The sequence below is a fragment of the Phodopus roborovskii genome, unplaced genomic scaffold (genome assembly GCF_943737965.1).
Source record: "Phodopus roborovskii unplaced genomic scaffold, PHOROB, whole genome shotgun sequence".
NCBI classification, from domain to species: Eukaryota; Metazoa; Chordata; class Mammalia; order Rodentia; family Cricetidae; genus Phodopus; species Phodopus roborovskii.
This window is the reverse complement of record NW_026126443.1, coordinates 1,906,387-1,930,386: the sequence shown is the minus strand read 5'-3', so window position 1 is coordinate 1,930,386 and position 24,000 is coordinate 1,906,387. Positions and strand designations below refer to the sequence as shown.

Below are 24,000 nucleotides of genomic sequence, written 5' to 3'. Positions count from 1 at the left end.
CTGTCTTTAACATCCAAGATTACATATTTAAAAGATTTGTTTTATATTTTTTAATTATTGGAGGAGCAAAATGTGTGCATGAGTTCATGTGTCTACAGAGGCCGTAGATATTAGATTCCTCTGGAGCTGGAGTTACAGGTGGTTGTGAGCTGAGAACCCAACTTAAGTCTTTTGCAAGAGTAGTAAGCATTGGATCTTCAAGTACTCAGTCCATCCCCAGAGACTTCATATTTAAAACACAATCTGTTCCATGACTCTCCTCCACCTTTTAGTGTTGACAGGAAATGGTCTCAATGCACATTATTATTGGCAAAAAGATAACAAAGACCCAAGAAAATTCAGAGATGCCAGAATCATAGATCCTAGTATTTTTTTTTTTTAACTCTAAGGAAGCTACAGTTCTGATTTTCTGAGTTGGGTCAACTTATAGAAGAAATCCTTTATGAACCATTTTTCATAAGAACAATGCTCTTGCTTTTAGCACATGTCTGCATATATACACATGTTTTACTTTTATACGAAAGTAGAATTTTCCATTAGCCATTATTCCATCTCTTGCAGAAAAAGTACCCCACCATCATTGCTAACATTGGAACTATCTCATCAAACATATCTTAGCTCTGCCTCAAGGCAATTTAAGTCTTCTCTAGCCATTGACCTATGTCTGCTTCTTTTTCTCAATTGTTAAATAATAATGTGAGAAATAAAGCAATATATGCGAAGTACTGAGAATAGTGCCTTCTATATAGCATGCATAACATTCCATTCATCTGTCATTATATTTCTTTTTATAGTAACCATAACATAGTGAATATCATGCTGAATAGACATAGCATCACATTTTTCAAAGTTAAATATTATTCCAATTTAACACCCGGAAACTTACTAAACATCCTATCATTAAGAATTGGTTTGTTTTTTTTTTCCAGATTTTTGCTACTGAATTCTATATAATTTGGCACCCAATCACAACTGGACAAACCTACTATAAGGTGAAAATATTAAGTGCATCATACAGTTAAACATTGTTAAGTTGAAGCATAGGAAATCTTACATATACTCCCATACTCATGCTGTTATTTCTTTCTCCACAATCAGATTGCTGAATAAAAATTATATGCACTTCCAATTCTGAGAATATTTGCCAGTTAAAATAAAATGTCATTGTAGTAACTCATGAGTTTATCTGGTCAATGTGTCTTTTTCATAAGCACTCAAGTACATCTTGTATCTGTAGTCAATGGAGACTTTTTTTTAACATTGAGCTTATTTTTTCTTGATAAATTTACATTGAATAGCTGCAAAATGAGACCTTGAGGTGTATTCATCTATCCATTGTGAAATTTAAGTCAATCCCAAGTTATTGACTGTTTATACTGTCTATTTTGTATGCTAGCATACTTCATTCATTTGCTAGTGTGTATTTCTTACTGTGAGAGCTCTCTGATGGTGTGACTATTAAGCCCCTTCTCAGCTATTCACAGCTACACTATTCCTTTCTTTTAAGACTTCACTTGTAAGTGGTCATTTCCTGGATAGTGGCTTTGAATGGAGCTTTCTCCTGGCCCCTGAGGATTAGTGGCAATTGAAGTCTGAGCATTCAATGCCAATGCATTAGGAGAGGTGTGTGTTTCCTATTATAAAATCAATGCTTCTATGACTTTCCCTGCACCACATTAATCTTCATATTTTACCTAAAACAAAAAGAAACTTTTTCCTTAACAGGAATACCTTATTTTTGTGTTTTACTTGCTGTGAGCCCCATGGCTACAGAAAAACTTCACAAGGCAAAGTGATGAAATTTTGAATGCCTTGAAGCAACACAGAAGAGATCTGTAGAAAGTTCATAGAGTATCTAAGAAAATTGAGGGCTCTCGGATCCTGGTAGCTTTGAATTAGCTCAGGCTAACCCTGGCACATTCTCCCTTGAACATTCTCTGCATCAAGTATCTATTGCCTTGTGTCTATGCCTTTTATTTTCCCAATGAAAAGATAAGTTCACTTGTCATTTTTCATTTTGCTTTTCAGGAGTACTAGTGTTTTATTGGACACAGAACAAGGCCATTTGGCATCTCTCCCTGTGAGTAATGATCTATTTATGGATCTGTTTCTCTGGCACATTTTTGCTGACATAGTTCTCCAGGCATAGGAAGAAAAATATAACAAAAGTTAGGCCACATGACATCTGAGCATTGCAAATGGGCTGAGGGAGTAGATGATTCTTTTTTATTTTTAATTGACAATAATTGTATATGTGTATATAATATAGCATGAAATTTCAATAAATGTATACCATGTGTCATGGCTTCTTTGGGTTTCTTTTGTATGTTAAACTGGTTCCATCTACCATTATGGTGAAATTTGAGGACAATTCCAAGACTTGCTGGAGCTAAAGCATTTCCCTCAATAACAAAGATCCTGAATATCTTAATTATAACCATAAATGGAACACTTGGAAGAAGGAGCATGATAGTCATCAAAGTAGGCAGGCAGAGTGACTGAACCTCTGCTCAGAATAAGAAGCGGTATGCAAGATAAGCTACAGTCATAGATATATTTGGGGACAAGGTTCATATACAGCATGTACATTATAAACAAGTGCTCCTAAACACATTTTAAATACTTAGTTCATTTTTACTTATATGTATGTGTCAATGCATACACAGTTATGTGTGAATTGATATCAGCCTAGTGTCTAAAGAGGGTACCTAATGACCTGGAACTAGAGTTACAGAGTGTTGTGAGCCATTTCCAGCCATGGGTGCTGGGAATCAAATCTAAGTCCTCTTACAGAACAAAAGTGTTCTTAACCTATGAACTATTTCTACAGCCCCAAACAGCAGGTGCTGTTTAGAAGCACATGCTGAGGACTCAACATGATTCAAGCCTGAGGGTGGATTCCTGGGAACTATAATAGAGAGAGGGAAATCTGAAATGACATCATTGTAGGAAGACAATGAAGGCTACTTGAGCTGATAAAGGAATGATGTGCTCCATAGAAGAGCCATTGCAATGAGGCACAATAGGGATTGAGAGCAGATACTCACAAACTGGTGACAAGGCAACTTATTTGACATAATGCATATAGATAACTTTGACATCATTTGTGTAATCTCAAGTCTCCATGGGCAGATGATGGGTCAGGTGGCTTGCAACTAATTCTGAACAAAGGTACTGAGGATGTTTAGGGGATAATATCGTGATAGGAATATGAGAGCTCACTATAGCCATGGAGGAATACTACCAGAACATCATAGGCAGAAGGAGTCAAATCCTTTCATCTGAGGGTGCTAAGTTAAAGGACTAAGTGCATGTGTGGGGGAGGAGGATCTTAAAGAACAGTTTTGAGAAGACTATAATTGCTTATGTTGGAGGAAGGCCTTATCTGAAGATCACAAAGTGACTGGAAATGGATATTCAGTAAGTCCCATTTTTAAGTTGATATTCTAAAAGGGACACATAATTAAGGCAAAGGCATCAAAACAAGTGCCATAATTCATTATGCTGCTAACAGCAAGAATAACTCCAGACTCACAAATATGTTAGAAAAGAAAGGGGTTTCAATGGATTTTTGTAAGAACGAGAGAGATAAAAAAGATTCAAAGCAGGTAATAGACAAGGCAAACCAACTGTAAAGTTCTGTTCTCATAGACATGGGGAGATACAGTTTTCACCATTGGCTGTGTGGGAGCTGACCTGCATTATGTGTCAGTAAGAAAAGCTGCCTAAAATGGCAAGAGAGTTGACAAAGAAAAGCAAAGCCAATGAGCTCATTCAGATTAGTCCTATGGGGCTAATGCCGTGTGTTGAGTCCCTTGCCCATTGTGGCTCTCTGAAGCTTCTGCACATTTGGAGTTATGTTCACACTCTACCTTCTGCACGTGGCCATTGTTATTGCTACTGAATTTTTTCTTCTAATTCATTTATCCAGTAAATTTCAGGCAAACTTCTAGGTTTAGAGTATGTGGTAATGAACAAAATAGACAGAATCTCTCATTTGATGATGTTTATATTATAGAATGAGAGACAGGTCACAAATAGATGAATGAGTAAATTCATGAATGGAAAGTTAAAGTATTTCTCAGTGCTGCTGATGAAATATAAATCAAATAAGTTAAAGAGTAGCAGGCTGAACATGTTGGACATTATCAAAGAAGGTCCACCTGATGGCCCTTGAGGAGAAAGGTGCTTAAGGCAGGGATTGGAAATATGCACATTCTTTTCCAGAGCAGACATTACCAGTTGATCTATCCATGAGTACACAGAATCCTAGACAACCATAGTACAGATGCAAATGGCTACTATCTCATGGACATACATTATGAGCACTAACATGGATAACAATGGAGCCCTGGTGATGGGAAGGCAAGGCTAACCTACATATGTGCTGTAAAAGGAGACCTCAGCTCTGGGTGGATTTTTGACTCTTATCACATACACACACCCCCCTCTGCGCGTTCATGTGCCTTCAGATTCTGTGAGTCTCTGCAAGCAAATCTGTATTTGTGTGTCTGGGTAATCCCCCAATACAACAAAGAATATTCAGATTTAGTGTATGTATTTAATTGGTAAAGATCAACAGTGTCGACCTATGTTTAAGAAAGCCATATATTTACCTCAAGTCCCAAGCATTTCCTCCAAAGTAGCACAACACAGAAAGAGAGGACTAGGCTTTCATTTTTTAAGCAGAGTCTTCATGTATTGGTCACCACCCTCCCCCCATCTTCCCATCCCCTTCAAGGCTTCTGAATTCTACACGTGAAAGATCTGAGACTTAGAAAGGCAAGGGGATTGGCCCAGCACCACGAAGTTAATGAATGGCACAGCTGATGCCCTTAACCTAGCAGAGCAGAGAAATAAAATTAGCATGCTTAGAAATTGTAATTTTATTTATGCCATATCATGAGCAAAACTTTCCAAATAAGCATAAGGAGGAGCAAATTGTTTGATTAAAGATGACAGGTCAAACACATTCATTTTGGGATTCATTTCTGAAGGTTCAAGTTGGCAAGATACTAAATTGAAAACTAAATCCCTAGTAATGTGTTCACAGATGGATACCTTCCCTAGAAAACTTGGGTAACATCTCATTGCATATCAAGAATGTCACCTGGCTTCAAAGTATTATTCAAATATGAGACCCTAGGGCCTTCTAGGAGGAGAACGGGGGAGCAGAGACAAGGAGGACAGGTTAGGGGCAAAACAAGAAGGCAATCTTTGCACAGGCTCCTGAGTGACATTGCATGAAGTGTGAGTTGCAATTTGGGAGCAACTAATTGCACAAGCTAGTTTTTGTGATTTGAGTGCCACAGTTCCCCTGTCTTGATGTGATGAGTTATTCTGCAGTCAGATGTAGTAAAGTCGGCACTGACTTAACAGACTAGAAAACAGTCCGTTATCTCTGCCTGGCCAATCACCAGTGGTGGGACCCTGAACAAGTCACTTAACCTCAAAGGATATCAGCTTTTTTATTTGGAAAATTACAATTGAAATAGACAATGCCTCCCAGCAATTTTGTGAATCAAGAAGAACTGACAGCTGCTGCCATGGATTAAATTCAAATTGAGTGACCTCATTATTGTACCTGTTGTTAGGATGTGAACTCTTGGAAAGCCCTCGGTTTAATAGGTGGCTTCTATGAGAGGCCCAGAAGACATGCATTTGCTAGTCTTCCTCTGCCCTGAAATGGAAAGCAGCCTTTAGCCTGCTCATACAATTGCAACATTCAGTAAATGTTTATTAGCTAAGAGGCGTTGCTTCTGTTTTAAACTGTCAGCTAAAACCAAGGGGTGAAACAATATACAAAATAGAGTCCCACCATTTAAGAAAAAAGATAAAATATGTAAGTATTGATGGACCAAAAAGCATTGGCAGGATGTGTAGCAAAAAGTTTACAGTAGATTCTCTGAGAAACTGGGACTGAAATGGTAAGGATGTTTGCTCTCTTAGCTTATCATGCACACATTTTTGTATAGCAACATAATACACACAGGACTGATTTAGTTTTCAAATTGATTAAATATAGTACTCTTATTGGTTCAAACTAGCCTCACAAGAAACTGTGTCACATGTCATATGTCACACTAAAAAACCAAACCAAAACAAAACTAAACTAAACCTAAAAGATTTTTCTCAAACCTTAGAGGTACTGCCTTGCGTTTTAGATCAGGGGGAAAAATCCAGAGATAGTCTTTGTGGGGATGACAGCTCCCCCTGTTAATACAAGTATGAATCAAAAAAATATTTTTCTTTTTATCTTTTCAGTTCCTGGGGGCCCCAGGAGAGTAGGCTCTAGGCTGGTTATCAGAGCAAGTGAATGTATGAGCTTGCCTGGACGTGATAGCAAGCAAGGTTGGAAGATGGAAATGATGATATGAGCTTGACTTGTAGAGATGCTGAGCTGAGCATCTGTGCTCTCAACCATACTGTTTTTGTTAATTGTATCTTATTCCACTTCATTATGTATTTCATTGAATTCATATGTTGATGAGGGGGCATTGCTCTCTGCTTCTTATAAAAAAAATCTCAATAATAGGGCACCCCAGAAACCCTCATCCATCAGCCATGCAAAGGCATTTCATCTCCTTATGGCAGAGTTGCTCCCATCAACACAATTGCCTTTTCATCAGACTGCCTGTAAGCATTTTCAGAACACTTGATGCCACAATACTGAAAGAAATGGCCATTTCTAACATAACAGAGGCAATCTAAGCTCTGTGCTTTCAAGTCAAGTCAACATGTATTATAGTTTCACAAAGAGAGTATTTATTACTTACGTGTATGTGTCTCTGCTCCAGGTTGTTACTGGTGAAATGAGAAAGATAAAGTTGCTATAGACGAAGGAATAGCTGTAAGGATGCAGAGATGACTTCATCAGTTAACAGTGTCAAGCCATGGAATCTCATCCCCTAAGCTTTTCCAGAGAGCAAAAAAACATATGGATGATCTGAAATCCCAAGTCTTGAGCATCAAAAAAGAACAGTGGGATGTGCACTGACTTTGAATGCAATCTTAAGTGCTTTCTTGAGTATGAATCTAACTCTATCTTAGGCAGCTGAGTAAGCCAGCTTAATTTTCTGCAGCTTGATTTGCTCAGCTGTCAAGTGAAGATGTCAATAGCTAGTCACCAGTATGCTGTAAAGCTATGATGATAATACCCGGAAAGTCATTTAGGCAGCCTGGAGGAGTATGTGTAAGGTATCTAGGAAATTCCAACTTCTGCTGCTTTAGCTCTTTTCCATTCGTGCTCTTCCTCCCTGTCCTAATTTCAGGAACGGTCAGTTTCTGTCATTATACTTACTGACCCCAATTCTCATACAGGTCACAGTGCTACACTCCAACGCCAGCCAAGTTGACAGGTGTGGTAATTTTCTCCCTTTTCCTAGCTTGAGTGTTCAAAGGCCTCAAAATTAGAAAAAAAAAAACAGACAAAAAGTACATGAATAAATTTGTAAACAAAAGGACTTGTCTTGACAATCCTTGCAACTCCCTCCAGCCCTGAGACAGAGAGATAAGCAAATAACCGGTAAATGGAGCTTTTCCTCAGCTCTCACATTAGCTCTTTGGCTTTACTTTAACTGTTGAATGCAATGGTTACTGGTTAGCAGACCAACTAGGTCATAAAAGTTTGTTAGCAGCAATTGTCACTATGTTGGATGAAGTTTCCATCCATGCTTTTCAATGTATGCATTTGCTTTCCATTAGTGTCATTGTATTCTGATGGCAGAGAGAAAGGGTAGTGACCAATCTTTACTATACTTTGTGAAAAGAACAAGTGATGAGGCATTGGCATGAGGCAATAAATAAATAAATAAATAAATAAATAAATAAATAAATAAAATTCAAACAGTTCCAAAACAAACAAAATAGTGTCTTAGAGCAGTAATTTTAAATGCATTCTTAATACAAACACCACATAATGATCAAAATAATTAAAACATAAGTACATACAAGAGCTAATACTGCTTACACAACCATTCTTCCTTCATATCAACTTATTTTCACACTGGATAGGGCCAAAGGCAGAAACTGAGGCACGACCTCAGCCTCCAGTCCCATTCCTCTCACCTACAGTACCTAGTAGCCTCAGGAAAATTGTTGCCCTTATTTGGTTCCTTAATCCTAATCACATTTCAAATGGAAATCTGATGAGGGAACTCACTATATGAGGAAACTTGCCACACTTGAAAATTCTAAGGCTATTTTAAAAAAATAAAAAAGCTGCATTGCTTAGGACACCATCAATGACTCAAAGAGGAGAAGATTTGTTCATTTATGTTTGCAATGCAAGGCGTTTATTGAACAGTAACCATGAGCCAACTGCTAAGTGAGGCACTGATACAGGTACAGAAATGGAAGAGGACAGGAGGTCTGCCAACCCAATGATGGAATTCCAGAAAGAGGGATCATCACTGTGGGGACTGTGAGGAGTTTGTGTATATGAAACAAACAGGATGGGTGGAAACATACACATATATGTATGCTTATGCATATGCATTATATGGAAGGAAATTATCCATCAAACTTGAGATCTATTCATTTTGTTGCTGCTAACAGGCTACACAATGGGACCTCCTTATCCACTGGGATTCTGCTTTAGGACACAAGACAAACTTTCTTGTGAATAAAGTAGACAGTTTTCTAGAGATGTTTCTAGAGATGGGGTGTCTAGAGTTTATATTTCTCAGTGACCCATGTAGGGCTGTAATTAAGACATGCAATCACGTCCCTGAGTACATTTTACTAAACAGTTACGTTCCAATTGTGCAATGCCTGCAAGGTTGAAGCATACAAAGGCCAGACTAGACAGGTACACTTTCATCTTCTCCCTCAGGTGTGGGAAGCAGACACCTAGCAAAAGCTACTGGCAGTCACCCCCAACAAATTCAACTCCACCAAGCCTATGGCAGCCTAGATGGCCTGCTGCTGTCATGTTTGTGTCTATTGATTTAAACCCTGCACCTGGAAAGTTGCGATTGTAATCAGTTATTCATAACAAGCAAAAGAATTTCTAGTGACACCAAAGCATACATGAGCTATATGTTTTTACCTCATTATTTTCACACACATGACCTTCCATCCCCCTGCACCAAGATGAACAAATAACTCATCTAATCCTCAAAGTCCTATCTGATAGGTTCCCTGTGATTCTGGAGAGCTTGTGTGGAGATTCTAGCAGGGGAGCGCAGCAGCTACTCATATACCCTTGACTGAAGACCAGTCCTCCTCTATTGGGGAAGGTCTTCCTCTTTGACTAAGTGGGTAAGCACATGGAGCAGAGAGGGAGGAAGGGGACTCCCACCTGGCCAGCCAGAACAACAAAGTTAACCCTGACTATCAATGGGATGACAGATGTCACAGTCAGGTGGCCCTCACATCTGTCCTCTGTGATTCTTGAGTATAGCAGGAATTAAGGGCACAGAGACAGGTTCTATGTGCCCAAACACACAGAGTTGATAAGTGGCAAAGCCACAACTAACAATTCAATTGAGGGCTGCTGATATGGCCCAGCAGGTAAAAGTGTTTGCCACCAAGCTTGGCAATCTCAGGACCCACAGGATGGAAGAAGAGAACTGACCCCTGAAAGTTGTCCTCTAATTTCTTCATGTGGGCATTAGCATGTGCTCTCTCTCTCCCTCTCTCTCTCTCTCTGTCTCCTTTCTTCCTCTCTACCTCCCTCCCTTCTCCCTTCCCACCTTCCCCCTCTCTCTCTCTGACTCTCACATACATACACACTCTCTCAATAATAATAATAACAATAATAATAACTTTTAAAAAGAAAGAAACTGGTCCCCCAGCATCTACTTTTTAAAAACAACGAATCCCGTTAACTCGGTTCTTCTCAGAGAATTCAGAGTGTGTACAGGCAGCAGCTGTCTCAGGCTGACTTCTGTGCTTTCAGCCATGTTGTTCCATAAACAAGTTCCATCAGCCTGCAGGCCCAGTGACACTGCCAGGTTGGACACTTAGAACATAACTCCCTAGGCTTCAGGAAACACCTACGGTTTAGTAGGGGGGAGAATCCTGTGTTTGTCCTGGTCCTTGACACAGTCTTGAGATCAGACTTCTTTTCCCTCTGCTTTTCTCCTGCTGCCCTGCTTCCTTCTCCTGTACCCATCCTCCCCTACTCCCCTGCTCCCCTACTCCCCTCCCCTGCCCCCCTCCCCTGCTCCCCTCCCCTGCTCCCCTCCCCTGCTCCCCTCCCCTGCTCCCCTCCCCTGCCCCCCTCCCCTGCCCCCTCCCCTGCTCCCCTCCCCTGCTCCCCTCCCCTGCCCCCCTCCCCCTGCCCCCTCCCCTGCTCCCCTCCCCTGCCCCCCCCCTCCCCCTGCTCCCCTCTCCTGCTCCCCTCTCCTGCTCCCCTCCCCCCTCCCCTGCTCCCCTGCTCCCCTCCCCTGCTCCCCTCCCCTGCTCCCCTCTCTTGCTCCCTTCCCCTGCTCTCCTGCCCCCCACTCCTGCTCCCCTGCTCTGGTCCCCTACACCTTTTGTTCTTGAGTACTACATCTTTCCATCTGCTCCTCCTTGATAAGAACTTGCTGCAAGCTCACTACACCTTCTCCCAATGGCCTCATAACTCTTCTCCTGCCAGACTTCATAAATGAGGGATAGATGCACATGCCTGGATGCTCTCCCTCCACTCCCCTCTGGACTCTAAAATATGGCTTCCGAGCACACTGTTGTACAAAGCTGCTTTTCTGACTGTCACCAGGGAAGTCTGTTCATTGTCTGTCTGCAGTTCTCTACTTTCAATCTTTGCATCCTTCCTCATTAAAACCATCCTGGTCATTGACATATTCAATGAAGGGACACAGGCTGTAGGACAACAATAGTAGCTAGCCCTGTACAGACCAGCTTACTATCTCATGGAAAGCTGTTAAGACCCATCTCAGTGTCGAGGACTCATGCATACTGTAAATCAGATAAAATATGTGGGTCATGATGCAAGGTCTGACCCAAGGCACATCTCTAGAGTCTGACTATACCTCTCACAGTTCCCCTAGACATTTTTGCTTTCACGTTAATTCTACCTTGTCTGAGAAGCCCATTCCTACATTCTGTACTGGAGCTTTGATTCTCTCTTTTATCCCTACCTGTGACTAAGTGCTGAGATTTCAACTCTGGATTGATAGTCTTTCCATCCTCTCCCTTAGTGCAACAAGGGTTGACATTTATTGTGACATTACAGTACACTGAGATATGCCCCAGTACTTTCAAAGATGTTCCAGAAATAGCCCTGAATCCACTTTTGCAAAACATAATTCCATTTACCTTCCATGGATAACCTTCTCCTCCCTTCTTTGCCATCACATGTCCAGCTACCAAGTTATCAAATACACGATGCTGTCTGGAATGCTGCTTTTCCTTCAGCATGGTGGTCTGTCTGAGAACAAATTCTGCTTTGCTTCATGCTGATGTCCCCTGCTGGGACCTTCATATTGTAAGTGGACTTGGATCAATAAGAAACATAGACCCCCGGGCTGTCCTGTGGCTAAGAGCCAAGGATGTCAAGGTCTCCATGAACTGTCAAATGTACCCTGGAGCCCAGAGCCTTGAGCCCCAACTTACTTATAAAGTTTCCAGCGAATTCACCAAATAAAGATATTTTGACAAGCAAGGGGCATGGGGCACGACATGCCAGGTACTAATTGTGTGTTACTTTCACTGCCTCCAAGATTTGCTGGTCATCTGATTTCTTCAATACCTGATTTAAAATGATGGCTCAGTGCTGTTCACCATGGCTCTGTGAAGAAGTGGCATTTCTTCACAGATTAAGCTGAGAAAAATGTGTCCTTGTTTTAATCTGTGGTCTCCCTAGAACAGTTTTGTCTCTCGCCTCCAAAAGTGAACCCACAAAAAAGCAGAGGCCATGACTTAGCTCCTGTTTTCCTAATGCACAGCCATCACTTCTAGTTTACTTACTTAGTCATCCATTCAATGAATGTGTGTTACATCTCTACTTTATAGCAATCCTGGGCTGAATGTTGAAGATACAGCAGTGACAGCCCTACCCTCCAAAAACATGAAAACAAAGCCCAGAGGTGAGTGCTGAGGGAGTGGAGGCTGATGAGGAGAATAAGGAAGAATAGCAGATTTTACTCCTATCTCTTGTTTCCTGGATATCTCCTCCCTACCACTCCTTCACCGCCCTGCCATTTCACTTACATTCCCACAATAAGTTCCAGGCCTGCAGCCTCACCATCTCCAATTCATCCTCCACGCCATGGTCATGGTCATCACTCTCTAATGCACATCTGATCATGGCTCAAACTTTCCCAACCTTCAAAGGCTTCCAGGCTTTTACATAAAATTAGAGCTCTTTTGCTTGTGGATGGGGGGGATTCCAGTCACATGTGATTCCTGCTTATTTCTCTGACATGCTGTTATTCCACTCCAAGGAGATAAGACCCTGCATCTCTTGCTGCAGTCACACAAAACTCCTTCTGGGACTTGCATACTCACTCTCTGCATGGAAAGTCTTTCTCTTCTCCACATCATTGCTCAAGACTCATCTCACGTCAAACTCCCCAAGAAACCTTTTGATCTTCCCACCTTCCCTTTGCTAGAAGCTTTCCTTTTGTGCTTTTATAGCATCCTGGCCATATCTCTGTGCAAACACTCACTCCATAGCATCAGTAGTTAATTAGTGTCACCCACATGCTATTCTTTCCTGTATGGCTCTAGTCACATGGGATGACTTACAGTTACCCAATTTATATCAAACAGTTACACATTCCCTCTGTCTGGAATGACCTTTCAATCCTTCCCTCCCTGTAAAGACTTTCTTTTTTTTTTTTTTTTTTTTTTTTTTCAAAATATCCCAAGGATCACCTAAATTCCACAGGGGTAGAAAAGCAAATCACCAACTTGTTATACTGTTGTCACTTTGTTTATAGTGTATCAATAAGTTAGTTATTCACCTGAGGTAGGTTCCTCCTTAAAGGTTTGAACCTTTTACTTTCTTTTGTTTTGTTTGTTTTATTTTGTTCCTTCCTGGCTTCAGCAACAAGTACTGGTTTGTGTTTCATAAATGTTGAGAAAATTCAGAGGGAAGGAGTAGAGTGGAATGCAGAGACATCGAACTCTGGCTGCTCCATGTGTGTTAATCTCAGATTTACCACAACACTGTAAACACTTTGAGGGCCAAAGCTATGTTATATATTTTTACATGGCTTCTGGTACTAAAGCAGGACACATGTTCAGTAAGCACCTATCATTGAAATCTGTGTGTTGTCAAAATGAAAAATGTTGCAAATGAAGGAAGACGGAAGGCACCAGAGAAGAGTAGATGAAGAACCCCAGTAAAAAGGGTGAAACCCATCTTTTCTTGCCAAGATTTTTGAGAACAATGATGAGACTGTCACCCTGAAGTAAAAAAGAAAGAAAAGTGTGTGTGTGGGGGGGTAGGCTGACAATCATTTTAAAACTGCCAATTTCAACTGAAAAATACTTCTGGGAAGGTATTTTCTTTCTTGGTTATTTGAAAAAGGACCAAGGTAAAAAACACTTTCAGATTTCTCTCTCACTGAACACTTTTTTAATAGTCATAAAGCCAGGTTGTTTTAATCCTATGTTTCCCTTTTCTCGATACCTCCCCCACACACACACACACACACTTCAATTTTCCTTTCTTCTTCCAAACCTCCCCTGCTCTGATGTGTGGACAAGACAAGGTCTCACCCATGAAGCTCATAAAGGCTATAATTTTCTCCCATTTCAAAGTCCTAAAGTTTTCAAAGCATAACTGCTCCCTGTTGGAATCAGCAGAGAGAGGTGGCCTCCACTCGCCATCTGGACGTGAGAAAAACCCTCTTTACTACCATCCAGTAACTGGCACCAGGTCCCAACGTCCAGCATTTCTTCTGTGAGCACCAGCTAGGGCCTCCCTTACAAACTCAAGACTCTGGCTTCCAGAGAAGACAAGACTGTACCCACGTGCATTCACCCCACCTTCCAGTCACAAATACGGTGGGATGGAGAAACTTCAATCCATACACTTTCTATACCTAAAAACAAACCTGTGTTTATGGTAAAGGCAAGCCTGGGAACAACCCAGCCTTCCGTGTACCAGATACCTCACCAAAGGCATCCCCAGATCCCATTCCATGAACAGGAACTGTTCTCATCCCAATCACAGTCCCAGAAAGGAGGTGAATTCAGTGAAGGTTTTACAGTGCCAGGCACTGGACTTCATCCTGCCGTAACTGGTTTCCTCCTTGCCTCTGATGTGCCCCTCTTCTATTCCTCTTTGTCCTGGTTTTACCTGCTCACCCAGTGTTGGCTACCTCAAAGGGCCATTAGATTTCAGGGTTTCCCTGGGTTCAGGCAGACCCTTTGCTAGAGGAGAGCTCGTTTCAGCAAGGACTGGCTTTCTAAAAGGAAATTCTTTTCTCAGGACCTTTTCCCTGGTGCAGAAGAGAAATACAGCCCTGCCGGTCCACCAACCAGATAACCAGGTGGTTGGCGGCAAAGCATCTCCACAGAAAAGGTTGAAAGCAAAAAACGGTAAGCCCACAAAGACAAATAGCAGCCCGGAATCCCACACATATTCCACACGTGTGTGCTACCAAATCCAGAACAAAAATAAATTCCCAGATTCGCTTGACATCATTGCCACCACAGCTGTCTCAGTCCAGCCCCTAGAGCTGCTGCAGTGGTGTGCGTGAAGACAGACCTCCCCCTCTCGACCCCCGCCCCCAGCAAATACCCTGGGAGGTGATTATGCCAAGTCTTTCAGTAACTCATCATTCATCCAGCACTGACCGGAGCCTCACCCTAGAAACTCTGTCACTGGTTTCGTTGAGAAAGCCCATGGCTATCCCCATTCTCCAGGTGACACCTTTACTATGTGCCTGGAGCTCAGGAAAGAGAACCTCTAGCAGGTGCCCACGCCTGAAGCAAATCAAAGGCGATGCTGACAGCTAGGGGCTGAGGAATCTCAACCCCTGTTGGGTGGGCAGCTTAGATATCAACTACCTGCAGGTCTCCGGACCCCTACTCCCACCCTCGCGCTGCCTCTGGGCATCCCAGCCCAGAATGCAGTCTGAAGGGCGGGACCGGACAGAGAGAGCGCCTCCACGCCCCCTTTGTCTCCACGTTTGCCAAATGACAGGAGAGGAAAGTTTACGAGCCTGGACAGGGTAGCTTCTGGTTCCATCTGGCACCTCGCAGGAGACTACTCTCCCTGGGATCGCCCTTTCCTCCCTGAAACAAACAGGGCACTACCTTGATCTGCACCTTGAAACCTGCAAACCAGGCGTGGGCCACCTGCATCGTGTCGTCGGGTCGGAACCTGCCTCTTCAACCCGGTTGTCCAGGCTCAGCTGTCCCCAGGGCTGCAAGCATCACACTCACCTCCAGTGGCCGAGCTTCCTCCCTTGCGCCCTATTGGGCGGCCCGGCTGCGGGCAGCGAGGTGCATTCAGGCAGCGACTGCAGAAAAGCTCCCCGGGCGCTGCTGCATTCCGCCTGCGTGGGAGAGAGAGCAGGCGAGCGCGCGGCGCGGGCGTGTGCAAGTGTGTGTTTGTGTGGTGTATGTGTGCGTGTGAGTGTGTGTGTGTGTGTGTGTGTGTGTGTGTGTGAGTGTGTGTGTGTGTCGCTCGCGCGCGCGGGAGGCGAGAGTAAGCAGGATCACAGATTCCCCTCAGCGACCATCCCGAGCTCTGCCTCTTCTGCCGCTTCCTCTCGCCTTTGGGTCCTGGTTTTGGGGTTTGGGATCTCTGGTTTGTTTAATGAAAGAGAAGGAGCAAAAGGCTGGAGGGGAGGGAGCATGGGGGGGGGGGGACTGAGAGGCGGGGAGAGGGCCGCGCATGCTCAGAGAGGGGCATCGAGCTTGTTCTCAAGAGCTGGGGCGTGAAGCCTGCAAGGTTGTGCCCCTGGGAGTAGCGGGGGCTCAGCGGGGTTCCTAGAAGGCAGCAGGGGGAATCCCGCTGCCTAGGTGCTCACTGCTCGGGGACTCCCGGGCTCCCTCATGCTGGAAGTCACTGGCGGGATCCCCACCCACCTAGGAGCCGCTTCTGCTGCCGCCCGTCTTGGGTAGCACCGCGTTCTTCTTGCCTTGAATATTTTTAGTCCTTGTTCGAGCAATCCCAGGGGCTAGCGTATGGCATCTGCCTAGGGATCCACAAGGAAACCAGGGCTGCGGGACTAAAATGAGCTTCTTGACTTGCGTTTCCTTCTTCCCTGCCAACTTCCACTCTGTGACTAGCAAAGGGTGAGCTAGGCAGTTCAGAGTCGTCCAAACAGCTTTGATGGCTTCAGGACAAAAAAGGCACATAAAGGAGAGAGGAAAGAAAGTGAATCACCGTGTACCCTGGATTCAGCCCCCTTGGGTGTCAAGATTCGATGGAGAAGATTCTTGCCTGCTCAAGAGGCCAAAAGAACAATGCAGCCATTGTCCCACTTGTCTCCAGTGTGGAAGCAATTGCAGGCTTTCATCAGTTGGGGCTTCTGGCCCCTCTGCTAAGTGGAAGAACTGTCAACTTAAGAAAATCCAGTAAGAGAATTTGAGCCTGCGAAGGTACAGTAACCTGAGGCCACTGGACACCAGAGGGTGAGAGGCTTTGCAAGTGGAGTGGAAACTTTGTCAGTGATGTCTGTGCACAAAACAGGCAAATGGTTAGTATGCATTCACAAGCTTCCATTTTCTTCTCACTGTATAATCCCACAGCAGCACATACACACTCATCTTCTCCCCAACTTTAGAAAGACACCCCAAACAAGGAACTTTCTGCAAAGATTCTCCTCTCCTCTGCTCACTCATTTTCTGTCCCCCAAGGAAGAAACACGGAGCACTGCCTCCTCTGACAAATGTTTTCCAAGCTTTCATTAAAGATCACTCCGGAGTACTTCCACTAAGCACTGCAAGCAAGCAGATGCCTTCTTGCTGAACTGTGACCCGGGTCCCATTCATCATCCCAGTAATAATGCCAAGTGACACTTGAACAGCGGGACAATTAGATCAAATCCTAGAACACACACAGAGAAGAGAAAACAACATGTCTAAATACCACAAACAAAAGCAAAGTTCAGGAGGGAAAACACAAAACAAACAAACAAACAAAAAAAACCCAAAAAACAAAAAAACTGAGAGAACACCAGGGTAGAAGGTTCCTATAAAGAGAAAGTGTCCAGGAAGTGTCACAGGTGGCAAGTACCTCCCCTTGAGGTTCATTAAAAATAGAACTGAGTCCTTTGCTTAAAGGACAGTGACTCTGACTCTCCATCCATCCAGAAGGGAGATCGGGATCTCCAACAAAACAACTGTGGTATATTTGGGACTCCTATCCATGTCTGGCCTTTGTTTGTTTTGCTATTGCATTATTCAGAAACATTTGGGATGAATTTGCCTTCTCCAGGCCCTTTGCTACAATTCTCTTTAAAACAGTGAACAGTGTTTACAGATATTTCCAGGTGCTTGTATTAGCAGGGCCAGCCACTATGCTCCCTTGAGTCAGGGTATCCTGAATACCACATTATGTAAGAGGTAAGTGGGGCCTCTGACTGAATACAAGAGCTGGTTGGAGCCAGGCATTAGTGGCACAAGCCTTTTAATCCCTTTAATCTCAGGAGGCAGAGGCAAGCCGATCTCTGTGATTTTAAAGCTAGCCTGGTTAGTTCCAGGACAGATTCTAAAACAATACAGAGAAACCCTATCTCTAAAAACAAAACAAAACAAAAAAAAGCTGGGTGAGACCCAGACTGGGGGGGGCTGGGGTAGGTAGGAACAGTCTCAACTTTCCAGCTCTATCTGTAGAGGCAGAAGGAAGGCACCTGTAGTCGTAATACCAAGAAACAACCAAGTCTTTTGTGCCCAGAAGGAAGGGACGGTGTTTAACTCTGCCATCAGAGACAGCCAATTCACCAGTTTCTTAACTTTTTTTCTATTTCATATATTTATTTAGTGTGGGGTGGGTGTGTGGACACAACTGACATATCATATCTGGAAGTCAGAAAATAACTTTTGGGAATCAGTTCTCTCCCTCCATGCATGATACATGGATTCTAGGGATCAAACTAAGGTTGGCTTGGCTGCAGACACCTTTATTGCTGAGCCATCTCTCTGGCCCCACTTCAGCATCTGAAAGTATCAAGTAGCATCAAGGTCAAAGGTGAAGGGAACCTTTTGTATTTGCAGCTGCAAAACAAATGGAATTCTTTTATATTGCTTCTACTACAGGACTCAAAATGGGGAGTTCTAGAACAAAATCTCACTATCTAAGGAGTGTGGGAAATTCAGGGGGGTTAGCTGTGACGATGTACACAGTGCCTACCATGCATGGCTCTCTGCAAATTGCAGCTATTAATGTTTTGGTTAACATTTTCATTACTATGAATTTTGTTGTAACCTGAGAGATTTTCTTTCCTAAGAGTATGCAAGTAAAATAGCTGAATACCACAAGCTACCCAATTTCCCTTCTGGCTTCTTCCATCGCCCACTCACCCATCACCCTAATGTGTTTAAGTAGATATAGTGAAAAGAATACTATGAAAAAATGTGGCAATGTAAGTAGTGCCTAATTCCCTCACTTGCCTTTCTATACTCATATATAGGCATAAATGTGAGGCATACTATGTCTCATATTCTTCATAATATGAATAAAGACTCCCCTTGCCTAGCATGGTCTCTTGGAAATCACCAGTTCCATTGGCAATCAACGTTGAAAAAATATTTACTTTCACTTTTTAAATTAACTTACAAAGTAAGGTTTCGTATGGGATTTTCTCAAGCACATTTCATTTTGGATGATTACTCCCTAGCACATACTCAGTCCTCATCTCACTCCTTCCTGTCCCCATGGTACCCTGTCACCCCCACCATTGCCCCTTCAGCTTATTCTGTTGTCATCACCACTTCTAAGTCCCCTTCTCCCAAGTTACAATGGTCCTTCCTAGTTTCCTGGCCTTTATCTATATTTATTCCTATCTAGATACACATGCTCATACTCAGTAGCTAGAGGCTAGGATTCGCATGAGAGAGAACATATGGCATTGGGCTTTCTGAGCCCGTGTTACCTCAAGTAATGTTTTCCAGTTGCATCCATTTTCCTGCAAATTTCATGAATTCCTTTTTCCTTTACAATTGAATAAAAGCACACTGTGTATGTATACATTTTCATTATCCACTCACCTGCTACTAGACAGCATATTTTTCTTCCTAAGTTTATTTATCAAATGTTACTCCTGACTGTAAGAGCTATATCAGTAATAAAAAATTTTCTGTCAGAACTATGACAAAATTATTTCCACAGTCCTTTGAATATACAATAAGCAATTTAGCACACCAGGTCTGTTTTTTTTATCTTTCCTTCATGCAGCTCAGTTATGAACCACTCGAAAGAGTATTTATGTTTTTGGTACCTTGAGAAGTAAGCAAGTGGCATATGTTTAGTAAATGTTTAAAGGGTGAGTGACAAATATATACTCACAAATTAATGTATGCTGGTAAAACGTTGACTATGAAATAGACTTCTGAGTTCAGTAACACTTGACACTTTTAGAGATAATGAGAGATAATGAAGTCGTAGGTACAGGTTTTAGGGTTGTGTGTGTGTGTGATTGTCTAAAAATGGAAGTTGAGATGAGAAAGGCAAAGCAGGTTTCTGAAGACAGTTTTTATCCCCTTGGAAACAGATAAATCAAGCCCATTCTAACTTTTATCTAGTTCAGAAAGAGAATAAATTTGGGCTCAATGTGTATGATAGTCAAAGAGACAGATTCATGCTAGACAAATTATCCACAAGAATTATTTTCCAGTGTGTCAAAATGCCTCTACTAAGAAAAATGAAATTCTACTTAGAATACTTAATATAGAAATAAATAAAGAATACATAATCAAAGAGAAGAACCGCCTCATGGGTACCAACCCAGATTTTCTCCTCTGTCATGCATGAAAGTAAAAAGTTGGTTTTATTCTCATGGATAAGAGTGGCGCTGGTGGGGGTTAGAACCACAGGAAGGTTTTAACACTGGTCCCCATAGAAGTCATGGAAAGGACAATGAGAGGATAAGGTGAGTAATAATATATTTGTCTCCTCCACTCACACAAATCTAGTAAGAACTCACTGAGACTGATCTGAAAAATGAAGAAGATCAAATGACAACAGCTTAAGTCCTTTGTATCCTACAATCAGAAGGAGCGGACCATGAATTTTGCCACATTCTATCAATCCTACAAGCCTGGTTTCTCCTCAAATTACCTTAATTTAGTCTTCATCTTAGGATAACTGTATTTCTAAATAAAATGCTGGCTAACCTACAACTTCAGAACCTTTCTCTTACTCACAGATTTTTATCGTCCATCTTGAACCCTGTCTGTGGTGGTTTGAATGAGATTTACCCTCATGAAACTACTTGGGAAGGATACAGATGTTGTATGGTCTTTTTAGAGGAGGTATGTTATGGGGCAGTATTTGAGTCTCCTAAAGCCTCCTGCCATCCCCAGTGAAGCTTGTGCTTCTTCCTTTTTGTGATTGAAGAAGTAAGCTCTCAGCTGCTACTCTGGAGGCACACCTGCTTGTCTACCACCATGCTCCCTGATGTAATGATATTGATTCTAACCATAAGAACCCACAAACCCCAAATAATCTCTTCTGTAAGTTGATGGTGTCTTATCGTGTCACTAAAAAGCTAAGACATACCTCATGTCTGTGCTCTGATATCTGGGCTTCTCCATATTCCCTGCTTTATATTTTGAGTTAATGCTTCCCATGTCACACACTCTCAGACCCAAAGTTCCCATCAAGGTCTCCAAGTCTGCCCACTGTCAGCATTTCCTCGGTGCTGCAAAATGGGCAGAAAGTCCATCTTTTCCATTCTGACCCATGCTGCAAGTCTGGGACGGTGCATTCATAATGGACTGGGTGTCTTTGTTTATTTTATCATCTTAAATTCAGAGAGCTGAACTGAATTGCTCAATTATCACTTTATAGTAGTTTAGCCCAGAGGTCAACAAACTTACTTTATAATAGATCAGTAAAAATATATTGTCTATCTTGTAGGCCATATCATGTCTGTCAGAAGTATTCAACTCTATAGACACTGAAAAAGCATAAAAGAATGAAAATGGCTGTGTTCCAAAATTTTCCTTTCATAAAATTTAGGTGGTAGGATAGATTTGTCCTACAAAGTATTGTTTGCCAACTCTAAGTCCAACCTTCCCTTTCTAACCTTCACATCTATCATCAGCAATGTGTTGGGCATAGAAAACTTTAAACTTGACTTTTGTCCTGCTTATAAGTTATTTGCAGGAAAATAATGATACTGGGGCAGGCAATCTTAATTTTGTCAGTTTAGAGATTTCTTGTCAGCAAGCATGGCCTTCTTACTATCTTAAAAACACAGTCAAGAGAATTTTTTTTCTACTTGTAAAGCATCTGCCTGTTTTCTGCATATAACAGTGTAAGCAATAGCAAGTGTACTATTTTTAGTCTAAAAGCAACTTAAGCAGTCTTAGAAATTTGATGAGAGAAGTATTCAAAGGAAAAAAAAAAACAAGCATGATATTCTTTCCTTCTAAACAAGAGCAAGTAAATACATCCTGACTGAGCAGCACTTTCAGAAACCACCTCCCCAAATAAACCGAACCCAATAAAAATGTATTCATGGCATAGACCACAGCAGCCAGAATGGGTGAGTGCCCTGTCTGTCAGCAGAACTGAATCCCTCCATGGATTCTGCCCCTAGAGACCTTTCCCCATGCCCACACCATCTGAGCTCTTCCCAAGGGCCTGATACTGCTGGTCCCTGCCCCCAACCCCAGGAACTTCTGCCACTGAAGTACATGCCCCACCAGTCACAATTGCACTCACTAATTGAGAAGCAGCCCTCCTCCAGATCTTCAGAAGACTCCATTGGGGGCATACACAGTCCACATCAGTTGAAGAAACAGATGTCATAGGCCAATTTATAGTCCACACCAATCAGAAGAATAGCCCCAGCACCTCCGCAGGAGGCCAGGCTGGTCCTAGGTACCCCAGAAGAAGACTCAGGTTTTATTGGAGGTGAGGCAAAGTCTAGAGATCCAAGAAGACTTTGGTTTTACCAGAGGCCAGACCAGATCAAGGCACTCAAGGCCAAACACTAGACTGAGCTCAAGAAATCAGCTGAAGAGAGGGAGGAAAGATTACAGGAACCTGATGGATCAAGAACATCACAAGAAACCCCACAGAAACAACTAACCTGGCTCACAGGAACTCATGAAACAACAACCAGGAAGCCTGCATGGGGCTGACCTAAGCAACATATGTAACATATATATATATATATATATATATATATATATATATATATATATATTGTAGCTTGGTCTGTTTGTGGAACTCCTACCAATAGGAAAAGAGGCTATCACCAAACTTTGATTGGCTTTGGGAACCTGTTCCTCATATAGGATTGTCTTGACCAGCATAAATGACAACATAAAAATTGATAAATTTGTCTAGATCAAAACTAAAAAAAAGAAAGAAAGAAAAGAAATGTGTATCAAAAGACACTATGGACATTACTAAAGACAAAAGAACACCCCATAGAGGGGAATCTGCTTTTAATCATAGGCATTATGTAACTGGTGAGATGTTAATATTAGAGAGCTGGAGACGTGACTTCACAATTTACAGCTCTTCCAGAGGACCTGAGTTTGATTCCCAGCACCTATACTACCACTCAAGATTGCCTATAATTTCAGTAACAAGGGATCCAGTGCTTTCTTCTGACCTCCATGGGCACCAGGTATACATGTTATATATAGATACGCATGCAAGCAAAGCACCCATACACATAAAATAAAAGTTTAAAAAACCAGAAAGACATTTCAATCCAAAGTGCATAGAAAACGCTGGGGATTCTCTGTTAGCTCAGTGATGAAGAACAATTCTGTTCCCAGCACCGGCATGGTGACTCACAGCTGCCTGTAACTCCATTTTGGAGAAATCTGATTTCTGTAGGTATAAGACACATGCATGGTACACAGACATACATGTAAGCAAAACACTCATACACATAAAATAAAAGTAAATGATACTTTTGCAAAACAATACCTACAATTTAACAACAACAACAAAAGTGAACTAACAATTCAATAGAAAGGCTGGTGTTCTGGTCACTGTTCTGTTGCTGTGAAGAGACACCATGACCAAGGGAAGCTGGATTACAGTTTCAGAAGTTTAGTCCACTGTCATCATGGTAAGAATAATGGTGATAGACATGGTACTGGAGAGGAAGTTGAGAGTTCTACAATTGGATCCACAGGCAGCAGGAAGAGAGAGTGCTTCTGAAATCTCAAAGCCCACCACAGAGGTATACTTCCTCCAACAAGGCCACACCTACCCCAACAAGGCCACACCTTTAAGCTAAGTAGTGCCACTTCCTCATGACTAAGGATTCAAATATATGAGCCTATGGGGGCCATTCTTATTCAAACCACCACAGTTGGGTGTACATTTCTCATAATGAAGATGTGCAAATGACCACCAGGCATACATTCTGATATCAGGATGTATCCATTCACATTGAAACTATGGCAAAAAAAAAAAAAAAAAAAAAGAAAGGAAGGAAGAAAGACAGAAAGACAGAAAGAAAGGAAGAAGAAAAAGAAAAGAAAAGAAGTGTCAAAAAGAATGTGGAAGATCTGGGATTCTTATGGATTGCTTATGGAATTTAAATGAATAATCTCTATGACAGTTTTTTTTTTAATGTTAAGCATAGACCTGTTATATGATATAGCAATGGCATTTCTTGGTATATACCCTCAAAGCTTAAAAGCAGGGGCATGGATAGATACCTGAATATTTGTGTTTATAGAAGCATTTATTCAAAAATGCAAGCAACTCAACTGTCCATTGACAGATGAATGAGTGAACAAAGTACAGCATATCTATCCAGTAGAATATTATTCAGGCTTGAGAAAGATACTATAGCATATTTCAACTGTTCAGAATAAGTGAAATAAACTAGTGATAAAAGTTCAAATACCGCATGAAGTACCTAGAGTAGACAAGTCCATATAAACAAG

General features: G+C 42.0%; 2 protein-coding genes across 2 annotated transcripts in view; one reads left to right on the top strand and one right to left on the bottom strand.

Annotated features, from left to right (window-relative positions):
* The window catches only part of Plppr1 (phospholipid phosphatase related 1), a 255,617-nt gene extending 240,070 nt beyond the window's left edge, over positions 1–15,547 (bottom strand). Inside the window, exon 1 of the mRNA XM_051187785.1 lies at positions 15,349–15,547. The gene's annotated coding sequence lies outside the window, so the exon portion shown is untranslated. The remainder of the gene's footprint in view (positions 1–15,348) is intronic.
* Positions 1–24,000, top strand: part of LOC127224676 (bile acid-CoA:amino acid N-acyltransferase) — a 1,166,658-nt gene that overhangs the window by 294,833 nt on the left and 847,825 nt on the right. The gene's annotated exons all lie outside the window — the stretch shown is intronic.